General features: G+C 43.7%; 1 long non-coding RNA gene across 1 annotated transcript in view; it reads left to right on the top strand.

Moving 5' to 3' along the window:
• The first annotated feature begins 3740 nt into the window (after positions 1-3740).
• LOC123278353 (uncharacterized) overlaps positions 3741-6000 on the top strand; it is a 43126-nt gene continuing 40866 nt past the window's right edge. Inside the window, exon 1 of the long non-coding RNA XR_011495399.1 lies at positions 3741-3835. This is a non-coding gene — a long non-coding RNA (uncharacterized lncRNA). The remainder of the gene's footprint in view (positions 3836-6000) is intronic.

Raw genomic sequence — 6000 nt, 5'->3', positions numbered from 1 at the left:
ACTCCTGAGCAGCCTGGGACAAGTGGGAGCATTTGAGACCACACTGAGAGGGCCAGGGAACTGTAGACAAGTAATCTGCTGGGGGAAAAGGCCCCTTTGATCTTCGCACCAGACAGCAATTTCAGCAAAAGCAGAGTCGATGTGGTATTCTTTTATTGCAGTGGGATGGGCATTACCGACTCACATGTGTAGGGATTGCCAAGAGGAAGTAAAGATGATCTTTAGCTTACCTGCATCTTAAGCTGTGCAGTGAAAAGGGTTCATGTTTTTGTTAAATAGAAATGATCTGAATATGCAATAAAGGCAAACCATTCATTTTTTTAAATGTTTTAATCACATGGCCAATTTCAGCTCATGTAAGATTGGACCTTGCTGGGCAACTGGAATCTGGTAATAGCTATTTTCTTTTTGATACTTTGGGTGGACTGCAAAAATTCAATCATTTTTGTTAAATTCAGTTCACTGCTTGCCTTCAGGTTTCCCTGGAAGCATATGCTGTCAGCCTCCAGGGAGAGAACAGACTTGTACGTGTGTCCTTAGCGATAGTTCTGGCTTAGCATTATTTGAAATTTGAAACAACAGAAAGGTTGTTTATATAGAGAGTGGTCCAAGGCAAAAAGTGGGTATGGATGAAGGGCAATTACTCATGTCCTTTGTCCTGGTTACAAGAAAGCATCTCATCACAAGCCGTTCTGACTTCGTCAGCATCTCTGGATGACTCAGTGCCTTTAAGAAAGGTTAACAGAAGCTGTAAGGGGACCTGTCTGTGAGCCTTCTTGGTTAAGCACCTAATTCAGCCCATCAGAATTTACTAGGTTCAGAATCATGGTCTTTTCTAGAACTAAATATGTTATGGTCCCTCTAGCTGGACAGGATGTAGGGCGTTTATGACGGCCACTGTTATTTTGATCTTCAGCGTATACCAATAGGCTATCCATTGGTAAATACTGAGTGAATGACAAAATGAGTTCTCTGCTTATGGCCACTGATTTCCTGGTAGAACTCCCCTTTCTCTAGTGCCTACAGGAAATGTCTTCCCCGCTTGTGTGTGTGGTGTGTGTGTATGTGTCTGCCAGACTTGCCAGTTCTAAGTCGGCCACAGGGGGGGTTGCGTTCAGAAGCACACACCATGTGACATGTCAGGCAGATCAAAGCAGGGATTTCAGGGCTGACTACAAGGGGAAATGGTTAGTAATTAATAAAAGGATGTGGAATTGGTCATGTTGACTGAAAGAGCCCAGAACCTTGGCGAAAGGCTCCCAGAGGCTGCCAAGATAAAAAGAGCGGCTGCACTGAGTTATGGATGGGTGAAGCTTGCAGGTGTTAATGCCACTGGGTGAGGGGAGCAGAGCAAGAGGTTTGCTCTCACCCAGGCCACGGCCTTGCTGATTGTAAGAGCCTCTTCAGCTCCAGCCATAGTTTTGGTTTGTTTTTAAATGCAGCTTTTAGGGGCCTTTAGGGACATACAAAAACTTGATAATGATGTTTAATTCTGAGAGTCAAGCTGTGGTTTCTCATTTGCCATTTCTGTTTTTTTGTTGCTTCGTGTCAATATGTTTTGTTTCCAGATTTAGGATCAAAGAAACCTTTCCCTTGCGCTCGCCCATTTTTCTCCCCTGTGTGCTATCGAATGCATCGATGAAACCAATAAGTCCCCCAGGAACATGGGAGTCTGCTGGCTTCTCCACCACGGCTGTAACCACGGTACACTTTTTGGTAGCTTGGTGCTAAAGAGTAGAATGTGAGAAGGGGAGGTGACACCGATAATGGATGTTGGGAAAGAGTAGAGTAGAGATGAGTCGCAACTCAGCAAGGGACTGGTGAGTGTCCGGTTAGCCTTGGTAAGTAAGTTTCAGCTAACAAGGTTGAGAGCCATGAGCTGTAGATGGTCTGGATGCAGATGTGTGTGTGTGAGTGCATTCTTGGGAGTTGGCAAAAAGTCATGGAACCTCTGGAGACATTTTCCACTGATTGGTTGGGAGACTTGTGAGCTTATAAATTGCCTCATTGAGTTTTGAAGCCATTTTCCCAACGGAGTGATGATGTTTTCTCCTTTCTGCAATCTTCATAAATATCTCAGCACAGGATGTCCCTGTAAGGAGGTTCTATTCATCCTAATCAAGCGACAGTGCGGCTTGTTAACTTCTGAATGATTTTTTCCTTTATTCTTTGCCCTCTTTCAGTCCTCGTCCAGCTCCTGCCTACCTCCTCCAAACAGACCAGTGCCATCAACAGCGTGCCGAGCTGGGAGAGCGTGGAGGGCTGCATAGGACATTGCTGGTTCATCTTCGGCAGTTTAGAGTGGAGTTCCTAGTCTCGGAGCAGACTGCAACTTTATGGGTAATCCTGTATTTTAAGAATGACAGATGATAGATATGACAGATGTTAAAATAACAAGTAATTATGGGCACTGGGGACAAGAGTGTTTGTTAATTTCTCTGTACTCAACAATAGTTTCAAAACACGAAAACATCAATTGAGGGATTGGAAGGCTGATGTGGAGAGTGGTAAGAAATGACAGACAAATGTATGCTGGGTGTCTTCACGTCTTTATGAGGAAATGTCTACATTCCCTGTGTGTCACTTATCATTTGCCCCATAATGCCCCATAGTAGCACCCCAAAACTCAGTGGCTGAAAACTATAATTAATCCTGATTGCTCGTGTGTCTGTGGGTGTGGCTGGGTGGTTAGGATGGTCCTGCTCCAGGTATCTCTCAAGTTCCCTTGGGGTTGGGAGGTTAACCACAGGCTAAGCTGTGGCATGTTCTTCTCCTAGTGATGGCAGAGGTGCAGGAGGAAAATGGAAACAAGCAAGGCTGCTTAGCTTTGCCTGGGAAGAGGCGCACTTTCCCTCTACCCACACACCATGAGCAAGGTGAGTCACGTGGTGGAGCCAAAAGCCAATGGGCAGGAAAACACCTTCTGGTCATGGTGAGGCTGAGCAAGGGTGTGGATGCAGAGAGGGGTTAAGATTTGGCCAATCTTAACATGTATTTAGAAAGACTACATTCTACATATAAAATTATATCTCTATAAATATAACATAATTTATGATATAATAATATAATGCATTTTATTATATATTATTGCTATATATACTACATAATATGGTAATATATATGATTCCATATATTTGATTCTATTTCATATAGAGAGAGAGATGGTTTCAGTGAGAATGCTCATATCTGGCTTTCTCAGAGTTCTCTTTGTCTCCGTCACTGTGATATGGTCGAGGTGTTTGTAGCTGTTAGATGTTGATCTCCCTTGGAAAAAAACAACATCCTAAACTTTTCAGCTGTGATTTTATTTTTGATTCCCTGGCTACTGGCATGTCCCAGCCAGCTTGCTGGGTCAGGAGCCTCTGTGGTTTTCAGGAGCAATCGTTCTAAGTTGAGCTGGAGGAGCCAGCCTCATTTAAGTCAGAGAGAGTCTTTCATCGAAACTCTTAGAAGGAAGGACATTTTGTTTCTGGATAGGAAATAGCACTACATCTGGGCCAGCTGTCTCTGTCCTCACCTCCTCCTGGAGTCTCTCCCAGCAGGGATGGGGCTGTCTGCGTCTCTCCTTCCCTAGACCCCCCCACTGCACACACCAGAAAACGGCGTGTGGCAGCCAGCATGGTCTGTCTTCTTCTGTATTCACTGGGCAACATCCCGGTAACGTGGGCAAACACCTCACTTTACAGCAGTGTGTTGGCTCTTAGTAAATATTACGTAATGAAAAGGCACTTTTCTAAGGACTGGGAGAACTTTCTGGTCGGGGGAGAGACAAAAATTACACCTCACACGGAGAATTGGAGTGTGGTGATGGAAGCAAGACATGCTGATGCAGCAGGTGAGTTGGGGCTGTTTTGGATGGGGTGAGGACAGAGGGAGGGAGGGACGGCTTCTCTGAGGAGATGACATTTAAATTGAGTTAGGCGTGACAGGGAGGAATCAGTCATGCAAACACCTGGGGGAAGAGATATCCAGGTAAGGAGACCAAGAGTTGTAAACATCACAAGGGAGTAATAATCTACCCCCAAAACTCTAGGTTCCAAAGGTCACCTTCTCCAATGCACCCATCTTGTATTTCAGAGGGAAGCTTTCTTTCAAAATTCTTTCAGAGCCCACGGGGGCACTAGGAAGGCCTACTTCCAACAGGATTGGCTATTTATTTATTTATTTTTTTAATAAAATTTACTGTTTAGAGCAGTTTTGGTACTCAGCAAAACTAAGCAGACGGTACAGAGATTTCCCACACGCCCCTTGGCCCCCGACACACGCAGCCTCTCCCACATCCCCCACCAGAGTGGTACATTTGTTACAGTTGATGAACCTACACTGACACACCATTTTCACTCGGAGTCCATAGTTTACCTTAGGGTTTCCTCTTGGTGTTGTAAGTTCTTTCTGTGTTTGGACAAATGTATAATGACATGTATCCACTATTACAGTACCATACAGAGTACTTTCACTGCCCTAAAAATCTTCTGATTATTTTCAAGTACAATGAAATCTCACCAGTGTCATTTACATAGCAAAAAGAAGAACAAAGGAAAGCAACCAGGGCAGTTTTTAATTTTTTTTCTCTTTCTTTAAGATCGTAAAGGTCTTTGACGCGTGGAAGGCAGGCTTTTATTAACTAGGCATTTGTATCATAAACATAATTCCCAGACAAGCAGGAAAGTCCCAGAATTCTGAGTCATTGATGTTTGAATAGATGTTTTGTAAGGCCAAGCATTTGCTTTTACAAATAAAGCATTGATGAACTAAACAGTTGCTTGAAATGAACCAGGAAAGTTTTATAATGAGCTCTTGGCCTTCAGAAGACAGTGCTGTGATTTATAACAATTTTTCCCTCTTTAATTTGTATTTGCATTACAAGAAAATCTCCCATTTTGGCCACCCATCTTGGTCAATGCCCAGTGTGAAGGAGACCTGTATCTGCAGAGAAAAATAATAAACACAATTTCGTGTGGAAAAACAAGATAGTCACCTGGTATATGCGAGATATCTGCTCTTGGTTTGTGGGATCTTGGGCTGCAGTGGTGTCTTCTCCTATGCTGGGAGTTATAGGAAAGCAAGGAAGGATTCTGTTTGTGAAATACAGTTTTGTCAGGAGTATGATCAATGTGGTTTATTTCTTATTCTGGGTTGCCGGGAACACAGTTGGGATGTTTTAACACATTTGTGCACTTCAAGAATAGAAAGGTGTAGAAATAGAACGGGAGAGCATTCAGAGAGGGCCAGAGAATCAGGTATTGGAGGCTCCAGGCTCTGATTTATATTAATAAGGACTAAACACCTCATGAGGACTTTGCCTTACCAACAACAAATGGTGGGAAACGCTAGCTGTCTGCACCTACTTGAAGGGAATGCAATTCAAAGAGAACAATTTAGCTTGATATAAACAGCTGAAGTTGGGTTGGGGACTCAATGGGTAGATGTTAGGGAATTAGGAAAGCCTCTTTGTAGAAATAAAGTCATAGAATTTCAAATTAAAATACTCAGGTCATGGGCTTAAGTACTTCTTTTCCCCTCTCTCTCTACCCTAAACACTCCATTTTCTTAACCATTCCAAACAGATTATTCCCTGAATCAAACTGTCCATTTGGACAAGGTCGTCCACTCTGAGAGACTCCCATTGTGGAGAGGTGGAGAGGAAGGGAACCAGCTGTCTGTCCCAGGAGGCTGGGTGGGGGAGGGGTGGGGGGGGAAGAACCATGGTCTGAACACGTGGGCACAGCCCCCTCGGCAATGAGGAATGTCCAAGTCCTTTTCTGTTGTTGGATGGATTTCATCACTCTTTACTGTTGAATCTGTGGGTCCTGAAGTGGATCTGAAATCTTCTCTGCTCTCTCACTTGATTCAGGACCTCTCTGTAAGAATAATACTGACTCATAGTCACCCAGACTCTTTTTTGGAAATTCCGGTGATGGGTAAGACAATTTTTTGTGAGTCAGCTCACTTACTCATTGATATTTGCTCTGGGTCAGTCCCCTATACACAATCATGGCA

Source organism: Equus asinus, chromosome 18 (genome assembly GCF_041296235.1).
Source record: "Equus asinus isolate D_3611 breed Donkey chromosome 18, EquAss-T2T_v2, whole genome shotgun sequence".
Classification (NCBI taxonomy): Eukaryota; Metazoa; Chordata; class Mammalia; order Perissodactyla; family Equidae; genus Equus; species Equus asinus.
This window is presented reverse-complemented; position numbering and strand designations above follow the sequence as displayed.